General features: G+C 36.6%; 1 long non-coding RNA gene across 1 annotated transcript in view; it reads right to left on the bottom strand.

Moving 5' to 3' along the window:
- Nucleotides 1-7,662: 7,662 nt before the first annotated feature.
- LOC122213531 overlaps nt 7,663-24,455 on the bottom strand; it is a 53,678-nt gene continuing 36,885 nt past the window's right edge. Inside the window, exon 5 of the long non-coding RNA XR_006199567.1 lies at nt 7,663-7,739. This is a non-coding gene — a long non-coding RNA (uncharacterized LOC122213531). The remainder of the gene's footprint in view (nt 7,740-24,455) is intronic.

Genomic DNA, 24,455 nt, shown 5'->3' with positions numbered 1-24,455 from the left:
AGGGTATCATGACTGAGGTTTTATTAAATGGTAATAAGTGGCATTTCCCTAGCAACAGCTAACCCCTCAAAGTCCTGAAAACCTTGCTTCCAATACTCCTTAGCGACTTACTCTATCCCTGACCCCCTCCCAACCTGAGGGTATATAATGTGTTACCTGTCACTACCCCAGTGCAGTTCTTTCTGCCCACAGGTCCCGTTTCCATGCTGTAATAAAACCACCTTTTTGCACCAGAGACGTCTTCAAGAATTCTTTCTTGGTTGTTGGCTCTGGACCACCCTACCATCACTCCAAAACTTCATCACAACCTACCCCATAGATAATATTTATCTTACTTCAGACACTCCGTGCTTGCTCAGTGTATCATGTATAAAATGACTGTATCATCAGGGATAGGGGCCCTGCATGGGTTTTCTGCTAAGGCTGATTTGGGTCTTGCTACTGCTGAGTGTCCAACTTATTCTGGATAGCAACTTGCTTTCAGTGTGTGCAATGCTTCCACTAGTAGCCCCATTTATGAATTTGTAGAATGACCTATCAACTGTAATTTTCTTCCACATGTTTTGTCTGACTAGGGCCACATTTCCTGACAGTGGTCCCACAATTCCAGAATTCACCAGTGTTTACCACATCTCATCTAGAAGCAGCTTTCTTGACCAGTTAAATGACCTGCTAAAACCTCAGTTATAGTGCAAACAATGAGAAAACACCTTGTGAGAGGAGGATGAATATTCTTACAGGATGAGATGTATGCCTTAAACCAGAAGCCAATGCTAGTTTAGGCCCAGTAGGTGGAATGTATGGGTCTGAGAGTTAAGGCATAGAAGTGGAAATGACCCTTCTTACAATTACTTTTTTTTTTTCACTGAGCATTCTTTTTATTTATTTTTTATTTTTTAAATTTAAATCCAAGTTAGTTAACATAGAGTGTAATAATAATTTCAAGAATAGGATTTAGTGACTCATCACTTACATATAACACCCAGTGCTCATCCCAACAAGTGCCCTCCTTAATGCCGCTCACCGTCTTAGCCCTTCCTCCCACCCAACACCCCACCAGCAACCCTGAGTTTGTTCTTTATATTTAAGAGTCTCTTACGGTTTGTCTCCCTCTCTGTTTTTATATTATTTTTGCTTGCCTTCCCTTATGTTCATCTGTTTGTCTTAAATTCCACATATGGGTGAAACCATATATTTGTCTTTCTCTGATGGACTTATTTTGCTTAGCATAATACACTCTAGTTCCATTCATGTTGTTGCAAATGGCAAGATATCATTATTTTTGATGACCTAGTAATATTTCAGTGTGTGTGTATGTGTGTGTGTGTGTGTGTGTGCATGCGTGCACGTGCGCGCGCGCTATTTCTTCTTTATCCATTCATCAGTCAGCGGATATTTGGACTCTTTCCATACTTTGGCCACTGTCGATAGTGGTGCTATAAACATGGAGGTGCATGTGCTCCTTTGAATCAGCACTCCTGTATCCTTTAGGTAAGTATATAGTAGTGCAATTGATGGGTCATAGGGTAGTTCTAAAACCTCTGTACTGTTTTCCAGAGTGGCTACATCAGTTTTCATTCCCACCAGCAGTGCAAAAGGGTTCCTCTATCCACATCCTTGCCAACATCTGTTGTTTTCTGAGTTGTTAATTTTAGCCATTCTGACAGGTGTGAGGTGGTATCTCATTGTGGTTTTGATTTGTATTTCCCTGATTATGAGTGATGTTGAGCATCTTTTCATATGTCTGTTGGCCATCTGGATGTCTTCTTTGGAAAAGTGTCTGTTCATATCTTTTGCTCATTTCTTCACTGGATTATTTGTTTTTTTGGGTATTGAATTTGATAAGTTTTTTATAAATTTTGGATACTAGCCCTTTATCTGATGTGTCATTTGTAAACATCTTCTCCCATTCTGTTGGTTGCCTTTTAGTTCCCTTCGCTGTGTGGAAGCTTTTTATCTTGATGAGGTCCCAGTAGTTCATCGTTGCTTGTTTCCCTTGCCTCTGGAGATACGTGAAGTAAGAAGATGCTGTGGCTGAAGTCAAGGAAGTTATTGCCTGTTTTCTCCTCTAGGATTTTGATGGCTTCCTGTCTTACGTTTTGGTCTTTCATCCATTTTGAGTTTATTTTTGTGTATGATGTAAGAAAGTGGTCTGGGTTCATTCTTCTACATGTTGCTGTCCAGTTTTCTCAACACCATTTCCTGAAGAGACTGTCTTTATTCCATTGGATATTCTTTCCTGCTTTGTCAAAGATTAGTTGGCCATATGTTTGTGGGTCCATTTCTGGGTTCTCTGTTCTCTTCCATTGATTTGTGTGTATGTTTTTGTGACAGTAGCATACTGTCTTGATGATTACAGTTTTGTAATACTGCTTGAAGTCCGGAATTGTGATGCCCCAGCTTTGGTTTTCTTTTTCAGGATTGCTTTGGCTACTTGTAGTCTTTTCTGGTTCCATACAAATTTTAAGATCATTTGTTCTAGCTCTGTGAAGAATGCTGGTGTTATTTTGAAAGGGTTTGCATTGAATATTTAGATTGCTTTGGGTAGTGTTGACATTTTAACAATATTCTTCCAATCTATGAGCATGGAATGTTTTTCCATTTTTTTGTGTCTTCAATTTTTTTTCATAAGCTTTCTATAGTTTTCAGTGTATAGATTTTTCACCTCTTTGGTTAGGTTTATTCCTAACCTTCCATTTACAATGGTATCGATTCCTTGATTTCTTTTTCTGCTTCCTCATTATTGGTGTATAGAAATGCAACTTATGCAATTACTCTTAATTATGCCCTAGAAGAATTTTTGCTTTCTGTCTCCAAGAGTATAGTTCATAAATTTGAAAGTATAGTGCCTAGGAGAGAGATGCTTTATCAGAAAACATCAACATGTTTCCAATAAATTGAAAGCTGAGACTATTCTCTGGACACTTTGAGTTTCTCATGATGCTGAACCATCAGGTAGAGAAAGTGAAGGTCACTATTCTACCCTGAATGATTTATCACAATTAGTGTTACAGAATAGAAGAAAAGGGACTGTGTTTAAAACTCAGCTGAATCATGGATACCACTTGATACTTCCTTACCGAACAGTCCTTGGGAAATTGTGGTAACCCAAGGAAGACATAACCACCAGTGGCTTATAATTTATGGGAATGAAGGTATTCATTACCCTACCAGATCCAAACCTTGTCTAGTTAAAAGGGGCTGGCAGAGGGAAAGGAGAGCACAGAATTATAGCAAATTAGCTATGATTATCAGTATAGACCTTGTGACCTACTACAGAAATGAAGAGTGTAGCAGCTACAATTTATTTTATCAGGTGATTTTTTTCCCCTCCAATTTCCATTGCTGCATTATCTGAACAGTATCAGTTGCACCTAACATTTAAGATTTTCAATTAACAGTTGACCAGTTAACAATCTCAAGATGCCCTTGGATTCCTGTTGGGATCCTGGTTGATTTATCTACTTTAGATACTCTCATCTCTTCCCACAAGTTTATTTTTTCCTGTATGCAGGGAACTCTCTGGCTTTAACTCTGCCATGAGCTCTAAACATTGATATCTCATTGCCTATTGGTTATCCTCAGGGTGGGTTATTGTTTTTCTTCCCCAACCTCCATAGTTGTTGGCATTCTCACTTAACCAATCAACTAAGCCTGGTAAACATCCTAAACTATTTTTCCCTCTTCTCCCTTTAATGTCCAAGGCAATTACCCTGTTGATTCTGTATTCTGAGTATTTCTTCATTCTTTCCTATTCTAAAATCACCAAGGCTACAGCCTAGTTTACACTCATATTTTATCTGTTTATATTACCAAAAATAAAACACACATAAAATTGGGGCCTTTGCCCCCACATGGAATCACATTTGAAGAAACAGTAGTCCAAAGGAAAACTATAATCAAAAGAAATTCTAATCTCTAATGTAATCTGTCTCTGAGAAAATATCCAAAAGGAGGAAGTACATTGCTAATAAATGGCAATTGCACCTTAAACCTCCCCACTCATTATTGCCTCTTTGTTTCACTCTCCATGTGGATGACAGCTTCTTCTCCAAAACACTAAATCCCTTTGCAAAACTCAGTCTAGTATATCTTTTACTCCTGTTCATGATTTCTGTTTTTTCCAATATAAGCCTCTAGTTTCTTTTATTGAAAAAGTCCTCCCATTTAACCTGATTGTCCTCCAGAAGGCCTTAGTGCTGTGCAGGAAGACACAGACTCTTCCTTCGAAGTTGGAGAAAAAGAAGAAATCGGGAGGGCAGCAGAGCAAAGAAGGTATTAGTTTGTTAAAACTCCTACATTTTCCTCTAGAGAACTAATGAAGGGCCACACACCTATTCCTACTATTTGGAGGCTCCTATCATTCTCCAACCATCAGCATGCTGTCATTCCTGACATAAATCCTGCCTACTCCCTTCGATTGGGTAAAATGGAATTACTGTTGTTATCTTTGGGGTTTACTGCCTAAATCTATCTGCTTTTATTTTCCCCTTAGTACACTGGTCAGTAAACAGGCCAGTGCTTTGATTTAATAGGTCTCTGGTAGGGATAGGATGATGGTTGTTTATTGAGTTACTATTCTTGTGTTTTTTTGTAAAGGTCCAGTGAGGCATGTAATGTGCCTCTGCCACAACTAATATAAATGTGGGGCGTGTCTGTGGGCCTTCTGATATGTGGTAAGGGCCAGAGTCAGATCTATGGTGATTGCCATCTTTCCTCTGGTCTATCCTACCACACTAAAAGAAAATTGCTAGACTTATTCTCAAACTGGGTGTAGTTTGGTTTGGGAGGTTGTTTCTAGCAGAAAATGGAAAAATCTGATGCAGTGGACTGAATGTTTGTTGAAATTTGTGTGTTTAATTCATAAGTTGAAATCTTAACCTCCAGTGACTGTATTAGGAGGTGAAGCCTTGGGGAGGTAATTAAGTCATGAGGGTGGAGCTCTCATGAATGTGATGAGTGCCTTTATGAAAGGACTCCAGAAAGCTCCATGTCTGTCCTTCTTTCATGTAAGAATACAAGGAGTCAGCACCCTGCAGTTTGGTAGAAGTTTCCCACTAGAACTTGACCATGCTGGTGGCACCCTGATCTTGGGCTTCCAGCCTCTAGAACTATGAGAAATAAATTTTTGTTGTTTATGAGCACACTCAATTGATGATACTTTGTTATAGTAGCCTGAAAGGACTAAGACATTTGATTATATCTACTACTACACCTACCACAAACTCCCCTGCTAAGAGTCTTATTTTAAGAGGCTGAAGCATACCTGAAGCACTTCATGGTTTCCATTTCCATTCTTGAGGGCAGCTGTGGTTTTCTTTTCCCAACTTAATGCTAAGCAAACTTCACCAGTAGTGAGAAGAGTAGAGTTTGCTTAAATTTAATATGAAAGACAAGACTGTTCAATTTTTTACTATAGATTCTCACAGAAGGACTTGCTCCAAACTATTCTGATTTCCTGGTGTGTGGTCTTTCAAAACTCATTTTTTAAAGAAAGTTAAACATTTTTCTTGTTGATTGGTACATCATTAGGAATTTAACACAGGAGTTTCACGCATTCTCTGCCATGATTTATAATTACCACAGGACAATCTGCCACCATAATGGAGATCCTGGTGGCCTTGGGTTCATGAATACTCTCCATTGCTGGGTCCTTTCAGTGCTTACTTCAAGTGCCAATATTCGTCTGCCTTTGATGACTGCCATTTCTAGGGAATTTTAGCAGTATGTTCTAATCATGAAGTACACTGTTTTTTTCTCTGATCCTTGGCATGGTGATCCCTGTGAATTCCTGACCCCATGTTTATGTTAACAATTAATCTATTCCAGTTCTGCAGCCTGCCTGACCCCCATAGTGGATAGAAAGCCTCGAGGGGATCATGTTTCTGCCCTTCTTCTAAGGATAACTCTAATCTTTGATATATTTTTTGATACATTTGATGTGGATTAAAAAAATTATCTGGGGCAGTGACTATAATGGGGAAAGAGGATTAAGAGAACTATTTTAAGATTGGTGAAAATTAAGCCATATTATGCTAATAAGAATGCTTAATTATAACAGTGAGAAGCTAAGGTTCCAGGAGTGAAAGGGGAATATTATAGGAGTAAAGTATAGGAGAAGATGAGAGCAGATGGCATCCAGGGCACATATGAATGGAAGAATTTCTCTTTCAATGGAGTTAAACCCCCCTTAAAAATTTTTTCTTTTAATGTTTATTTATTTTTGAAAGAGAGAGAGAGAGAGAGCGAGCACAAGTTGGGGGAGAGGCAGAGAGAGAGGGAGACACAGAATCCAAAGCTGGCTCCAGGCTCTGAGCTTCCAGCACAGAACCCTATGCAGGGCTCGAACTCACGGGCTATGAAATCATGACCTGAGCTGAAGTTGGAAGCTTAACCAGCTGAGCCACCCAGAGGCCCCATAGTTAAACCCCTTTAATAGGGAGAATGGCAGGCAAGGAGCCTATATTCAGTGTTATTACTCCTGCTGTTCACTCAGCCCTCTTCAGTCATTCCCATTACAATATTAAATTAGATTTATCAAAGTCACCAATTTTCTTCATCTTGCAAAATGCATTGATACATTAAAAAAAAATTTATTGACCTCTCATCAGTGTATTAACTATTTGACTACTCCTTTACTCTTAATACATTTTCTGTGTGGGGTGGCTTTCCCTCGATTTTCTTCTCTTGTTTCTCTTTCTACACCAGACTTTTAAATGTTAGAATTGCACAGGGCTCTGTTCATCATCTTTTCCTTTCACTTTATTTAGTCTTGACTTGAAGTAACATCTCTGTGCTGATGATGTTCAAATTTATTTCTCTCTCCCAGACCTTTCCCTTTAGTTGTGGTGATTTCCTCATATAAATAAATGTCTAGTAGGAGTATCACTTTTTCATGACCAATACAAAACTCTTGATTTCCTATTTCACACCTCCCTCCCCCACCAAACACATGTTCCTCCCCTGAACCACTGGCAGCTTGTACTGCCCAAATGGCCTCCTAAGAATTTGCTCTGTCTTTACACCTTTACCCTCAACCCCACTCACTCCCACCAAAAGCTTATCCACATAACAGCCAGTTATCTTTCTAAAACAATAGCTGTCATTTCTCACCTAAAACCCTTTAATGATTCACATTATAGCCAAAAGGAAATCCATACTCTTTGCTATGACCTCTAAGATTGTACTGTCTGGCTTTTGCCTATATCTTTGACCTCATTTCCTTGTTTTCTCTTTTAGTCAGTACATTCTGGCCACATAGGCCTTCCTTGCGTTCCTCAGATGTTCACTATCCTAGAGTTTTTGTATCTCAGCCTCATGTCCTGCTCCTGTGCCGGATGATTTGCTGTTGTCTCCTCATTATTCAACACTCAGTTCAGAAAGTATTTCTTCAGAGAAGTCTTCTCCAACTACCTTTAGCTAGAGGAGACTTTATCTTTTTCTGTTTGATTTACTTAACAGTACTTGAAACTATTTTATATTTTTACAAAACATGTTACATCTGTCAGTCCTATTAAAATGCAGTCTCCTTGAGAGTAGTATCTCTTTTTGTAGCTCTGAAGTACCTCAGTATTTATTGATTGATGTAAATTCCCGGGGACATTTTTTTATACTTCTTTTAATGAAAGCAAACACTTCTGTCTGGGTCTCAGCCTGAAACCCCAATTTCTGAGCTGTGCGTTCTCCCACAAATCGCATTTCCAACTTCAACGCCGTCTCCACCATTATCCTGTGTTTTTCTGGTAAAATTTTAAAGATAATCAGGGTTACTGTTTTCATTTATTTACACCATTTAAATATTTATTTTTCATCTCTTCTACTCTCAATATTCTTTACTTGAATGACAGCTACTCAGCCCTAAATTTCTGACTTCCCAATATCTCAATTTCTAACTTAATTTTTTTCAAACTATAACCCAGTGGTTTTTAACTACTTTGTGTCTTCCCTGTGTCCTATAGAACTACCTAATAGTTTTACCCGTTTCCAAATTAAATCCTCTTTGTTGTGTTCATCACATCCACTATGGCAGATTTGTTTCATTATTATTATTAAGGTAATCAAAGGCTTAGGAACCAAGGAGGAACTGGACAGGGAAGACCCAGAGGCATTGGAAAGAAAGGCCCTTGCAGTAACATAAATCTCCATTTTTTATTCCCTGGAACTACCCCCTATGTAGATGGCAGAGTGGTCTCTGTAAAATGTGAATTATACTTTGCAGTTTCCTGCTTAGTCAGGTCCGAGGTCTCCTACTCTGGACTATTTGTACAGTGAAGTTAGAGCCTATCCTATAGGTATCTCTATATCACCTCTGTTTACTGACTGACCAGTATAGTTCCTATCTCATGACAGGCATTAATAAATGTTCGTTGAATGGACAGATGAATGGCAACCTCTTACAATGTTCTTTCACATACGACAGTATGCCCAAACATATTTGTTTCTGTTTACCAATTGATCCTCATGTTGTAGTGCTGGATCACTTGAAGTTCCAGAAACACTATTTCCTGCCCTCATTTTGTTTTTCAAATTGTCCTCTCTGAACGAAGTGGGTCTCTAGCCCAACTTCATTCCATTTTCTGCCTTCCAACAATTTATTCTTTAAAATTTTCGCAAGGATGAGGTTCGTAACTTTCCTGTTTATTTCTTCTCTCCCATGCGTTGTGGATGAGAACTAATCAGTACTCAGTAGATGCTTGTTGAATTAAATGGAATTGAATAATTGTGCTTTCAAATACAAAGATTTTTCACATACAGTATGAGCTTGACCCAATAGTGTTTCTTCTTTGGCAGAGTAAATATTACTATTTCCATTTTGTGGATAAGTTGGTTGAGGCTCAGAGAAGTTTTAGTGGTTTCCTGAACACAATATGATTTATGACAGAGGTGGCACCAAAATTCAGGTCTTCTGATAGGACTGCCAGTTCATTGTAGTGACCTTTAATTATATTTTCTTGGTTTCATAGGATCCAATTGAATTCAGCTGCCTTCTAGAGTCCTGGTGGCAGAAAATGTCAATGTTGTTTTTGTTTTTTCTTCTTTTGTTATTTTGTCTTCTTCCAAACTGGGAACTTTCTTTTGTTTGTTCTGGGAACAAACTTTCTTTTGGAAACGGACTTCCAAAAGGTTCATTTCTCTATAGATTCTGAGGATGGATGAAGAAGAGATTCCCCCTTTGAGATTCAGAAATTCCTCTGGAGAGATGAGGGAGAACGGGAGTTGTTTTGTTATAAGGATTTTTTTTTAAATAATAAAAATGCAGTATTACATTTGCAATTTTATCCCACTTCACAGTATTAAGCACAATTTCTAAAAAACTTAAAACATGCCATTTTTATTAATGGTCCATTTAAAACCACCAAACATTTTGATGTCAATTACTAAAACAAGGTTTAACGCTGTCAAAAAGCATTAGTGCTAAAAACAGTCATCCTCTCTGTATTTTCATCTGTAAAGCATTACAGTTTATAAAACAATTTTAACTCTGAATACGTAAGGCCTTATATGAAGGTTTCCATATGTTAAGAATTTTATTTGTGTGTTTGATTTTAAATTGCTTTGAAAAACAGACAGTTGAGGTTTATAGAAAGGAATCTTTCTTTTAGGAAATAAATGTCTCAAAAGTGCAGGGCACCAGCAGTAAAAACATTCTGACCACAAATCAGAAACACATTTGGAAGTGTTTGTTGAGTACACCTTCTGAAACTAGTATTTTGTTTCTATTTGCTGGAAAATTGAAAAATCTGTTGTATCTTGGCATGGCTTAGCCAAACCTCTGGCCCAGCCCCAGATTCCTTGTGCAGTAGATGGCATTTTTGTATACACAGTGAAGCTGCCTAGCCCTCTGTTTTCATCACGTATATTTTAAATATAAAATGTACCTGCTAACAGTACCATTATTCAGCTAGAATTATCCTTCACATCATACTAGCTTGCATACTCTTTTTCCTTAAAAATTGTATATAAGACAAAAAGAGAGAGAGAAGATGACAATTAATCAGTGTTTCAGCTGCTGAGTGGCATCTGGCCAAAAGCCACTAGGCTGACAACTAGAGTTTGGAGTGTGTTTTCGCAAGGCTAATTTAAGGTGAACTTAGATGAATTCAAGATTTATAAGCCCAAAAATGTCCTGACTAGAGCAAAGTTCAAGTAAAGTAATTCGCTGCTCACCATGCAGATGGGGTTGAGCCCACACTGCCCTATGATTTAGTCTGTAGTCAAGGAGAATTTTAAAAACAGGCAGAAGGGCTGACTTTCTGTGTTTCACTTCAAAGGTCTTCTAATAACTGAGAGGATTATACTGTTTTAACCAGCTAAGAAGGTTAGGTGGTTTTGAACGAGTGCTTTTATAGCTATCGATAATTCTTAAGTTTAAATTGTAAGGATCACCTCTAGTGTACATCTCTAACACATTAACGACTCTGAGAAGCTCACACTCCTACCTTATGACTTCATAAAATCTTCAGAATAAATAGCAGAAATTTTTAAAGGATTGTAAATACCCCAGAGTTGTGGGATTAGGGTCGAGAAACTATCTGGAAAATCATTTAATTAAACATACTTAGCCCATTTGAAAAACATTTTTAACCATCCTAAATATCAAAGCATGTTAATACAGAATAATTGTCACCAAAATAGGAAACAAGATTCAGTGTTATTTTGCACTATACTAGCATGTTTTATGCCAGTATTACCAAATTAGGAGGAAGTTTAAATGCTTGCTCACTAGGGAAAACAAAAAGTACAAAAAACAAACAAAAAGCCTTTCTCTCTATAAAATGCTAAGGATTATTTAATTGAAAGGAAAAAGAACACATAGAAAGTAGCTGTCATTTTTAACAAGGGAAAAATGTTAATCTTATTGTGAAGGAATGTTTTTATGAAAGGAGTTTCATTTTCTTAATCCTATTTATTGTTATTAGTATGAGAGTTAAAATATTCTTCAGTGCAGTTACTCTAATAGATACTTAGAAGGTAAACACTCAAATGGTTCAAGTGCAGCATAGATTGGTTAAAAACTGATAAAATTGTCACATAAAAAACACTGTGTTCCTGTTTAATGAATTTCCTTTTTAAAGGGTCTGAGAAAGAGACACCTATAAATGGTGCAGGGGGTTGCAAATTACCTTGTTTAAATATAATAAAATGACATTTCTAAAGTAGTACGGTACATCTGGTAAACCGTAGTTGATGTTTACCAGTGGCTCTGAGTGGGATTTTAAGTAACATTGGCCTTCATAGCTATAAGCAGAAACAAGTTGATTAAATAGATGTGCTTCGTTCATTTTTGAATATTATTCATAAGCTATACTAGGATATTTTTTCCTGGCAGTAGCAGAGACAAATATGGATTTTTGCACTTCGGCTGAAAAAATAATTGTGCAGGGCCTTGTAAACTGTCAGGCACCAAGCCAGGGCTTACTCATTCCCTCCACACTCTTAACTTAAACAGTCTCGATTTTCCCCCTAAACATACCTTTTATTTTCTACAAACGTGCATATGTCGTGGGCGGAAGCTTGGCAAGTTCTTTGTCTGCTTCTTTTAAGGTCTATTTTCCACCTGCATTGGAATGGGGGCAGCAAGACATAAAACAGTCTAGCCAGGCTGTGGGGACATGCCCTCCCTGGGAGAGAAGTCTGATCTATGTTTTCTTCTGTAAAATGAAAGAGGCTCTTATGACAGAGAATCACATCTTTTACCGTGGAACTTATTTCCTAACAAATGCAGCACCAAGTTTGAAAACAGGATTTGTGCTGATCCTTGTTTCATTGGCTTGGTTGCTGAGAGCACCTAGATGCTTTATTATGTTACCTGCTGGTTGCATCTTTACATATATTTGTTGTTATGATTAAACTCATTTGATTCATTTTCAAATTCTCTAGCTTTATTCACACCAGAAGTCTTCCATTGACTTGTCCATTTGCTCTGAGCATTCCTTACCCCAGAAGCTAGAATGGATTGGGGGTCCTCAGTAGAGGATGTCCAGTTGTTGCAACTCATTGCATGAGCATGGGAGATTATAGTACCCATGAGCTGCACTTGCAAATGTTGCCCATCAGAGGAGAGGATTAATGTGGGCTTTCCTTTCATAGTTCATATGTGTTCTAAAGGCTGGATTTTTTTTTTTTTTTAACTAGGATGTATTGAATTCCTGTTAGAAAACACCAGGTGTTTTATTAACTCATGCCTGACCAGTTTAAAATGGACATTCTTTACTAGCACGAAGTACAATGAAGTTGATTCTACGGATCATAACCTTTTCACTCCTTTCCAATCAGGCAGGGATTGGAATCTCAGTGACTCCAAGGCTGTACCTTTAGTATCACCTCTGGCCAATCAGAAATATCTTTTAAGATTGGACTCTCCTTGGATGTAGTAATCTTAAGTTTTGATAATCTTAGTTAAAATCTTAAATTTTGATTTTAGTCAAAAATAGGAAGAAGTACATTTTCTCCACTTGACTTTTACAGAATTAATGATAATCCATTTCTTTGACACATTTCATCATTTTGTTATAGAATGCCATTTTTTTCTGTTCTTTAAAATTGGTAGACATTGACTTTAAAATGTGTATATTTATTGTTGATAAGATTTTCAGTTAATATGGTAACATTAAAATATGTTTTCCCCTGAAGATAGGGCAACTGTCCTGTGTTTGCAGTAATTTGATGTTGACATTTCTTCTCTGTGTACTTTCTTCACTCCATGCAGCAATTGTAGAACAATTTGTTCTACAATTTTGACTACAGTGGTAGTTATTATAAAAACGATCATAGAAGAGAAGTGTAGTGCTTTTCTTCCCAGACATCCTTCTATCTACAAAGAAAGTCCTGAATCATAAACTGTTAACTTAGGCTTTCTCTAAGAATGATATTTTTAGATGGCCTTGAGGATCCAAAAGATTTCATTAATGTTTTTAATCATCTTATTTTTATTTTTATTTTCATTTTGAGAGAGAGAGTGTAAGCAAGGGAGGGGCAGAAAGAGAGGGAGAGAGAGAATCTTAAGCAGGCTCCACATCCAGCACTGAGCCTGACACAGGGCTCTATCTCATGACCTACCCTGAGATCATGACCTGATCTGAAATCGAGAGTTGGACACTTAACCTACTGAGCCACCCAGGCACCTGGCTAATTTCTTTTCTGAAGCTGGTGTCAGAAGCAGGGAGAATAAAGATTCTGAGTCTGTTGCTTATAATTATTTAGAGTATAAACTTTGCTTTCACTGAACTTACAATCTCCAACAGGTCTGCTTATATTCTGTAGAACTAGAGGGAGTTCTAGAGCCCAGTCAGAAATATTGCATATTCCAGCTTATCTTTTTGGTAGATACATTCTTGGGGTATCATTTGCAGACATGAGGACTGCTTGATAAGTTCATTTTATAGATATGACTGTAAGAGGCACATAAAGCCTGACACTTTTTCTTAACTCCACCATTATGCAGTAGTCTGTTGAAAGAAATGGAAGTGGGTTTAAAAAAAGAAAAGATCTTGTTATCTGTTGAAGGGTCTTTTAATTCCTCTTGCTACTAAGCGCTTTCTTTTACTCATGAGAAATGATAAGGGAAGTTTACAAGGAGGTCTTAGGAAGTTTACTGTCCTCATCTGAAATTAGTCAGTGTTTTAAGTAATGTAGACATTCATCTAAAATCTTTACAGGGTTTATCACATCTTGTATAGCATTTCTTCCACTTTCAGATATCATTTGACCTTGTTTGCAGTTTTTCTAGCCCGAGGTAAGTTTGAAAACACAATGGAAGTTAGATGCTGCTCAGACTGGTAGACTTGCAAAGCTTCCCATCTCTAAAACAATCCATACAAATTTAAAACAGAAATGAAGCCTATTGCTGCATGAAGCTAAAAGTCTATTCAGAATCCCTAGGTGGCATGGAAAGCATTTAGACTCATTTCATTCACATGTCAGGTAAAGACTTTCATTTAGCAGTGAGATGAATGCTGAATAATGGGTCTTTTGAATAATGTAATTAAGAATTCATTAAGGAGGACTTAAAAAAAAAAAAGAATGCACTGTGTATACTCCCTACACTGAACTCCCAAAATGTATCACAGTTGATGATTAAAAAAAATCAGCTGAGAACCAATTAGAAAAATACTGTTATTTCATTTATAAAATACTGACATTAAAATTCAATGAGGAACAAATATATGTTTGAATTTATTAGAAATTATATGAAATCAGGATTAAAGATCATTTGTATTATTTTAAAATGTGCTCATAATATAACAAAAGATTTAACCAACATTCTGTTTCCCTGAAAAGATCTCTTAGTGTTCACCATGTGAACCTTACAATATTGAAGAAATTCACTTTGTTCTTGGATAACTGATCAAATGAGAAATGGCAAACTTCCTTTTTTATTCTTTGCTTTATATGAATTGAAATGATGAAAAGTTTTAAAACAAACCCAAAAGTGTCAACAGCAGGTCAGAGATTTGCCTGTAACAAAAGCTAATATTGCTGTTATCTTTGTATGGCTGTTATCTACACAAGAGGAAGGAGGTAAAGAATTTCACTGTTTTCTCACTGATCAGCACCTACTAGTGTTCAGACTATCCCTGTGTTCCCACAGCCTACCTTATATCATGCTGCTTGCATACAACAGAGAGAAACTACCTGCTGGAGTAGAGGCAGATGTTTGTGGATATCAGAGTTCAGTGACTGGGGACATAGAATCTTCTACAGAGGCAGTGATAGAACTTTTACTATTTTTCTTGAGTAATGTGGATATTTTATTGAAGCCTCAGAAATATGTTCTCATAGCATTTGCAATCATCTGTTTTTGTCCTGGGAAAGGGACCATATTCAGTAAATTGTTCTTACGTTCTTTGCTTGGGCATGTTACAAGCCATCCCTATCTGTAGCATACATTTATTATTTTTTCAACATGTGTTTTTCCCACCAAGTATATGAAGAAAAAAGGTCAAGAAATTGATGGAATATAATTAATTCATTTGCTTTTGTTGTCAAACAAATTGAGTCATATTGGATTAATTATAGTCAAACTGCATTAATACATAAATTGAAATTTATTTTTTAACTTGTTAAGAGTATATTGAAAACAAATAATGAATCCACTTGAAAGAGTTGCTTCTGAGGCTTAGGCGTCTATATAGAACTGACTTGTAAACTGAGCTTGATTTCCTGTTCTCTTGAGAATTCTGGTCCAGGGGAGCTAGACTCTTTAATGCACAATTGTACAAAGGGAAGTGATCTAATGACCTGCCCTGAAAATTTAAAAATGAAAAAAGCCCCACCTCTCCAGCTGGAATTATTCATCCAGATGGTACATTGGAAGCTTTTAGTGCTGACTGCATTCTTAAGGCTTTCATTTTTATTTTGAAGATCATTTCTTCCTTTAAAGATTTCTTCTAGTTAATTGGAAACAGTAAGACCTAATGGAATGAACAAAGGATAAAGGATTGCAAATGTTGAAGTCTAATCCTTACTCTGTCAGTGACTACTGCTTTGTGTTTCGACCACGATACATGGCCCCTTTGTCTCAGTTTTGTCTTACAACACAAGATGTGGAATTGCCATTTTTAGACTGGGAGTATGTGAGCATAGGAGGGGAGGATGAATAATGTCCTCTCTGACAATGTTATTTACAGGAGAAATAGACATTCATGTCATTAAGTTGTGTATATACTAGAGACTCAAAACTTTATAAACACGCTTGTTAGCATTCGTTAACTAGTACAACTAATATAGTCTGAACATAGACTTAATTGTTGAAGAAATCCAATGTAGAAAATGACTAGAGTTGGCCTGGGTTGATGAAATAAATTTTCTATGGGGAAAGACATATTTTAGCTAGGTTTAAAAAATTTTTTTTGATGTTTATTTATTTTTGAGAGAGAGAGAGAGACACAGCACGAGTCAGGGAAGGGCAGAGAGAGAGGAAGACACAGAATCCGAAGCAAGCTCCAGGCCCTGAGCTGTCAGCACAGAGCCCGATGTGGGGCTTGAACTCATGAGCTGTGAGATCACGACTTGAGCCGAAGTCGGACGCTTAACTGACTGAGCCAGCCAGGCTCCCCTAGCTAGGTTTTAAAAAAATTAAAATTAATCTTGGTGTTTTGAAGCTAAAAATATTTTTAGATTTCCTTTGAAAGAATGGTCTTTGTGAAAGACATACCCTGAAGTGACGCCCAATGAGCCATAGCCTTATATAGTCATCTTCCCTTGAACATCAGTGAAATCTGTAACTTGCTCCTAAATAATAGAATATGGCAAAGATGATGGGGTATCACTCTTGTGATTACATTTGACCATATGACTTTGCCTTTGTAGGCTAGAATCAGAGAAATTCTCCTTTGGCTATGTTGGGGAGGAAAAAATTTTTCTTTACTCTTCAAGATTCTTTTGGCTAGTCTAAGAATTAAATTGACATGTCAGAGATTAGCAAGAGAAAATCAAATCTAATTATGTACATACAGGGAATCCACATAAACATGAGATTATGAAGACAGGCAAAATAAAGTATATATGTCATTCTGGACCAAGGAGAAGGGGGATAAAGGATGTGGAACATCAAAGAGAAGGAAAGCAGTTCACAGGCAGATGAAAATGAGTCAATGTTTGGTAAACAAATGTTTACTCAAATTATAGGACAAAGAGAAAAATTTTGATAAACGGACTTTGCTAAATTCCTCTTGGTAACCATCCCTCATTCATATTCTACCTCGTTCATCTGTATAACCTATGGTGATTTACCCATCCTAAAACAGACCCATCTAAATTCTTTTAGGTAGTTAAGGGGAAGACAAAGGGAAGGTTCTTGTCTTCTGTTTCTTAAAAAATGGTCAACCTAGGAGTGCATGGCTGGCTAAATTGGTGGAGCATGCAACTCTTGATCTCAGGGTCATGAGTTTAAGCCCCAGGTTAGGCATAGAACTTAAATTAAAAAAAAAAAAGCCTAAAATAATACACATGCCAAATAGACACATTTTAGAATTTAAAAATGAAAAAAGCCCCACCTCTCCAGATGGAATTATTCATCCATATGGTATATTGGAAGCAAGTTTTGCTTCCTTACAGCTATGAAGAAGAAACAGACATATTGTGAACTGCCTATGGAGAGAGCCACATGTTAGGAAGGCTTCTAGGATTTGAAACCCTCAGTCATATAACTGCAAGGAAATAAATGATTCCAATAGCTTTAGATGAGCTTGGAAGCAGCTTGTTTTTCTAGTTGAGGCTCCAGATGAAGACAAACCTAACCATGCCAGTACTCATGACCCATGGAAGCCATATATTTAATGAATGTGTGTTGTTTTAAGCTGTTAAGTTTGCGGTAATCTGTTAGGCAAGAGAAGGGAATATAGTTGAATTTGTTCTAATTCTAGAATTCTATAAGTAAATAATTTTACCACACTCTAATATGTTTATTTATAAATTGTATATATTGCTATAAAACATGATTATTATCATGAAGGTTTCTTTTTTATTAGACAAAAATAAAAACACACAGTAGTGCTAATATTTTCTCGTCTACGCAGTGTATCACCTATACCAACCTTAGGAGTTCTGCACACACATTATAAGACCATTGCTTTACTCTGGGGTTTCCAAGGTTGTAGATAAGTACGAGTCAAAATAAATTTAGTTTTATTTCACAAAATTCCTTATGTATTAAAACTCACATATTGTTAATACTTCTACAAAATTCCAGATGTCCATCTGTTGCTGACTTTGACTAGACCCCACTAAACACTCAGAGTGGATGAAGAAAGATGTGGAATACTGAGGAAGGGGCAGAACTGAAGACAACATTGTCCTGGCTCTGGACATATAATTTTGTTTAACCTTCAAGTCAAGCCAAGGTAATCTGAAGTTTGCTTGTTCAAATAATGGCAACATATAGGTTGTATAGGTAGTATAGGTGAGATATGTGGGATATTTATATGTGGGACAATCTGTCTTCATGCTATTCTCTAACTTGTACTCCCTTTAACTCTGCCTTCTTTTTTTATTCTGAATTTTAGAAGGGAAGTCAAATTGGCCACAGAGTCAGGAGAAAGGGGACATTATATACATGTTGTGGATAACAACTGGTAGAGGCCCAATTTTACTCAAATTTGGGGGACAGTCACATCATTTATCCTCTACCATGCCAAATACCAAGTAGGTTTCAAGTTGAATATTTAAACAATGACTGTTGAGAGATTTCATCATTTTTAAAAATTTTTTTTACCCATCATTGAAGGTGTTGAAGTTGAGAAAGTTCTGGTAATGAAAACATATTTGTCATTTATTTAGTAATTACTTTGTATCAAAAGCAATGGTGGAAAATTTTCTAAATTATGTCTTTTATTTATTTAATTTTTAAATGTTTTTATTTTTTGGGAGAGAGAATGCGAGCAGGGGAGAGGCAGAGAGGAGAGAGAGAGAGAGAGAGAGAGAGAGAGAGAGAGAGAGGAGATCCCAAGTAGGCTCTGTGCTTTACTGCAGAGCCCATGTGGGGTTTGATCCCACAAACCGTGAGATCATGATCTGAGCCAAAATCAAGAGTTAGGCAGTCAACTGACTGAGCCACCCAGGCACCCTTAAATTGTCTTTTAATCATTCCAGTAGTTTCCCTGGATCAGTAGAGCAGAGTGGTTAAGAGCACTGATGTGGAATCAAAGTGCTGGGTTCATATGCCTGCTCTACTACTTGCTGTGACCTTACTTCAAGCTCCTAAATCATTCATTCATTCATTAATTTAACAAATACATATTGCCACATTCTATGAACCACTCATTTTTCTGGGTACTGGAGATTCATTAGTGAACAAAATAGGCTGTATACCTCATGGAGCTTAGGTTCTATTTGGGGTACCCAAAGATTGATAGAATAAACAGTAAACAAACAAATACATAAAATGTTAGGTGGTGACAAGTGAACTTAAGTAAACCAAAATAATTTGGATAAAGAAAAGCAAAAGGGTGCTCTTTCTGCAGAATGGTCAGGGAAAGCCTTTCAGAGGAGGAGGTGTCCTTTGAGCAGAGATTGAAAAGAAGTATGGACAGGAGCATGTATACATCTGGGGGAAGAAATTTCAGAGAGAGTGAGAAAAAAGTACTAAGGTCCTATGAGGGAAGTTTGTTTGGTGTGTTGCCAGGAGAGAAAGGAGGGCAGTGTGTCTAGAAAAAAGTAAGCCAGGCAGGGATTGTTGGTAAGAGAGGGCTAGACATAAGCCCAGATAAACAAGTGTGAGATTAGAGAAAGCAGTGAGAAGGTCATTGCAATCATTCAGATAAGAGGGGATGGTAGTTTCGACTCTTGTAATAAGAAGTAGACATTTGGTAGCTACACTTGTGAACAGAGCATTGGGTATAGAGAAGTTGAATCACTGTTATATATCTGACACTAATGTAACATTGTATGTCCACTATACTAAAAAATGGTAGGATGCTGGATTCTGGGTGTATTTTAAAGGTGTAGATGTTTGGATTTGTTGATAGATTGAAGTGGCATGTAAGAAAAAGGAGTAAAGAATGACTCTAAGGTTTTGGCAAATGGAAGACTGGAATTGCCATTTATTGGGTTGGAAGAAACTGGTGGTAGAGTGGATGTGAACAGCTTGAGTATCATTCTGTTTTGACCGTGACAAAATTTGACATGCTATCAAATATTCAAATGGAAATACTGAATGAGTTGTTGAATTCAGAGTTCAGAGTAGTGGTTGGGTTGTTGTCAGTATTTAGTAATATTTAAAACCATAGTATTAGGATGATGGTTATCAGGGGAACACTAGGTCCTCCTCAATTTCTCTCCAGTCCTACTTACATCATAGAATCTTGACTGTTTCAGAGTCTATACTATTCCAATTTTTCGTTAATAGGAAAATATCTGTTCAGATATTATTACCAGAAATATATCAAATAGTATATTACTCATCCATCATTCTACCTCTCAATCAAAAAGGTTGATTTAACTTAAAAATATTTAACTTATAGACCAAGAGAACTAAATATTATCAACAAAATAGATTTATGTGTATTTTTTGGCATATATTTTTATTCTTTAGTCCTACCCAGTTTTATGATGAATTGTTTCCTTTTCTTATATTTTTCAATATTCCCGTTGCTTATTTTTTTTAATACTCCTTATTTTGCCATCTTTATTTACTTTGTATAATACTTCACCTTGCATTTTCTCTTCAGCTTTCTTTAGAGTTCTATCCAGTTCCTATATAGGGTCTCAAATGTTTTCATGCTCTTAACACTTCCTCTTCTGTATTCTTTTCTGTTTAGTTTCAATCTTCTGCAAGTGGTGACATTTAGGTTGGAGAAGGGCAAGACAAAGTTGTGACTTAAAGCTTGTAACTCACTCCACAAGCATTTGTACTAAGCATTTGTACTGACTTAGTACAATATACATTTTAATACAGATACCATTAATTTGCTGTCTTTTTGAAGACTGAAGTCTACTTGGGGAAACATAATGTTCCTAGATGAAACAAATCAAAGGAAAACTACATGGCAATGTGGAAAGAATGGCACAATTTTATAGTAAAAGATATACACTCAAATACAGAGGTGCAGCAGTTGAGTAGTTGAGTTCTGTGGTGGGATATTTGTTTATCCAACAAAGGTTTACATAATCTTAATAGATTTTACATTACCTCATATTATGAGAAGACATGAAGGTGTGATGTGAAAAGCATTAAACAACAGGTGAAGCAGGGGTACTGACCAATCAGGCTTACGTTGGATGTAATTTATGAAATGAAAATTAAAGCCATCTTGTGATACCACTACCCACCTGTTAGAATGCCTCTTAAAAAGCACTGTTGAGGATGTGAAACAACTGAAATTCTCATATATTGCTGGTGCAAATGCAATATTGTGCAGCCACTATAGAAAGCAGTTTGACAGTTTCTGATACAGTTAAATCTACATTCACTATACACTCTGGCAGTTCCAGTCCTAGATATTTACGTAAGATGTGAAAACTTGTATTCACACAGATTCTTGTAAGTGAAAGTGTCTGGTGGCTTTATTTATAATTGTCCCAAACTGTAAAAATCAAAATGTCTTTCAACTGGACAAACTCTGTTGCATCCATGCAGTGAAATGTAAAATTAAAAGGAATGAACTACTGGTACATGCAATTGCATGGATGAATCTCAATGCATTGCACTTGGTGAAAGAAGCCAGATTCAAAAAGCTACTTTATAATATGTGATGATTCTGTTACGACATTCTGCAAAGGCAAAACTATAGGCAGAAAGTCATATCAGAATTTCCAGGAGCTTTGGGTATGGTGAGGGATAAGGAGGCTTGGAAAATTTGGAGGGGGGGGGGGTTGAAACTGTTTTTATTTTGGTTTTAGTGATGGCTACATGACTCTATGTGTTTGTCAACATTGATAGAACTATGCACTAAAAAAAGATAAACTTTAAGGTATTTGTACCTCAAAAAAACCACCTGTTTTTAAAAATATATATAAAAAGGAAAATCTGTTTTCCTTTTCTGTAATCTACAGTATGATAATCAGGTGTTTTTGGAGTTGAGTTTTAGTTTGAGCAGTTTATCAGGGGAGACTAATACCTCATGTTCCCTGGAGTTAATTCTATTTCATTTTTATCGTAAAAAAGTTGTTTTTTTTGACCAAGTTATGTATTTTTAGGAGGAATTCATCTATAGTAATGGGAGAGGTCAAGGACATCTATCTATATGTGTTGATATTCCTGAAGAAAGAAAGATATACTGTATATTGAACATCTCTTTCATGTGAAGTGTTTCATATATAATCTCAATCATTTAAAAATGGTCCCATAAGATGAGTATCATTTATTACCATGTCTAATTTACTGATGTGAGAACAGTTTCAAAGAATTTAAGTATTTTGTCTATAACATGGATGAGCCAGGATTCAAACAGATTTTTTTGACTCCAAGTTTATGTTCTTTCTCTGACATCTCCTGTCTCCGATGTAATTCCCACAGATGTCTACACAAAGAGAAAATAGTCTAAGTTTGAATTATTTTATACTTTAGCTTGAGTTATTAAATACTAAATTATCCTTCTGAAAAACTGAGGCTACTCCATAAAATATTGAGCACTTATCCAGACATTCAAGGTCTGCTCAATTTGATTCCAGATTAATCCTGCACTTCCCTTTTGTACCTATGCTCAAAACTATACTACTGGTTTTTGTTTGTTTGTTTGTTTGTTTGTTTGTTTTGTTTGGTTTTTGTTTTTTTGTGTGTGGGATCTTTGCCTCTTCCAAGATGTTTTTGGAAAGTGGGGGAAAACATCTAAATTATTATGCAACCTGGGATAACTATATAATTATTCAGATATACTTTTCATGTATTCTGAGTCCTTTAAAGAACCATATCCCTTCTATAAAATTTTTTCTATTGTTTATTTATTTTTGAGAGAGACAGAGAGAGAGACAGTGTGAGCAGAGCAGGGAAGGGGCAGAGAGAAAGGGAAACAGAGAATCTTAAGCAGGCTGCAGGCTCTGAGCTGTCAGCACAGAGCTCAACATGGGGCTCGAACCCATGAATCGTGAGATCATGACCTGAGCCAAAGTCAGATGCCCAACCGACAGAGCCACCCAGATGCCCTAAATCATATCTCTTCTAAATAACCATAAACTCTTTAAAGACAAGAGCTATCTTTATAATATCTGGTATATATCACAATATCAGCTCTGAAACTTTCCACTTAGAAGATGTTCAATAAATATTTTTTGAAAGAATAAAGGAATGAATGAATGAGTGAATGAATGAATGAATGAATGAATAATGTGGCAATAGAGAATAGAGGTGAAAAACTTTGGAGTTGAATAGAAACCTGTATCCAAGTCCTAGATATTCCATTTACTATTTGTTTCTGTTTAAGTTAATCATTTAACCTTGCTAAGACTCCCTTTCCTTTATTATAAAATGAAGATAATAACACTTATGAATTGTTAGTTGTGAGGATTAAATGAGAAAAAGTACTTAATGTGCTTAGCACAGTTGCAAACATAGTAAGTGTTCAAGGTACAATTTATTAATAATATTAGTAAAATTCTATATTGTATCATTAGTCATAAAAATTATGAATCAGTAGTAATATTTAGGTGCCTACCCAGACTTTATGTATTCTTTTAATTCTCCTGAGTCCTGACACTCATGTATAATTTAGAGAATGTGATTCCACGAGTAGAATTATTTAGTGCAGTGTTCAAGTCATTTTTCTTGAATTGAAAGGGAGATGTTTCCAAGGGAAAGAGTAAGTTGGGTTGATGGCTCTGGATTTTTGATACCTCTCCATATCCACATCTGCTATCATCAGTTTTAAGTAGTGAGTCATTTGAAAAAGGATTATTTTGAAATAAAAATAGTATTAAATACTATAAAGTAAGTAACAGGAAAATCATTGTCAGTTTTTCTAAGGTTAATGATTAGTGGCTCCAAGTATGGGTCAAGCATAAGCTGAATCAGCTTCTGGGTTTACGCCTATTCAGTTAGTGTCAGAGGAGTGGGCATATAGGGAACCAGTTTTCAAGAGATCCTGAAGAGTTTCTTAAGGACAGAGCTTGTTCTGATGGAAGGGAAAGCTAGCCATCAAGCTTTTGCTAGACACAAGGCCTTTGTGTCCAAAAGGAGAGGCTGTCTTTGAGTAAGCAATGTAAGTATCCTTTGGATTTGTCTTTCAGTTTAATCAATAAATCTGAGTCCGTGTGAGGAAACAAGGATGGGGGCAGAGTGGCTGTAATTAACAATAGAATAATTTTTGTAAAGTGAAAATACCACCAAGTTTCATTGCATTGACTTGAGACAGTTCAGTTTCATTATGTGTTCTCAAAACTTTCAGCAAATCAATAGCAGTTGGACTGTTAGATAAAAAGTGGCAGCCTGTGGCTGATGGGAACTGGAGAATTAGAGGAGCAAAGTGCTGAATATGTCACATGCTGAATGGGAGGGAGTGCTCTGGAATAGGTTCTCTTGGAGAGATTCTCTTGGGACTCCATCCTTAAGGAGGGGACACTTTCTTTTTTTTTTTTCCATAATTCGCACTTTCTTTTTTTTTTTTTTTTCAATATATGAAATTTATTGTCAAATTGGGTTCCATACAACACCCAGTGCTCATCCCAAAAGGTGCCCTCCTCAATACCCATCACCCACCCTCCCCACCCTCCCACCCCCCATCAACCCTCAGTTTGTTCTCGGTTTTTAAGAGTCTCTTATGCTTTGGCTCTCTCCCACTCTAACCTCTTTTTTTTTTTTTTTTTTCCTTCCCCTCCCCCATGGGTTTTTGTTAAGTTTCTCAGGATCCACATTAAGAGTGAAAACATATGGTATCTGTCTTTCTCTGTATGGCTTATTTCACTTAGCATCACACTCTCCAGTTCCATCCACGTTGCTACAAAGGGCCATATTTCATTCTTTCTCATTGCCACATAGTACTCCATTGTGTATATAAACCACAATTTCTTTATCCATTCATCAG

Source organism: Panthera leo, chromosome A2, assembly GCF_018350215.1.
Source record: "Panthera leo isolate Ple1 chromosome A2, P.leo_Ple1_pat1.1, whole genome shotgun sequence".
NCBI classification, from domain to species: Eukaryota; Metazoa; Chordata; class Mammalia; order Carnivora; family Felidae; genus Panthera; species Panthera leo.
This window is presented reverse-complemented; position numbering and strand designations above follow the sequence as displayed.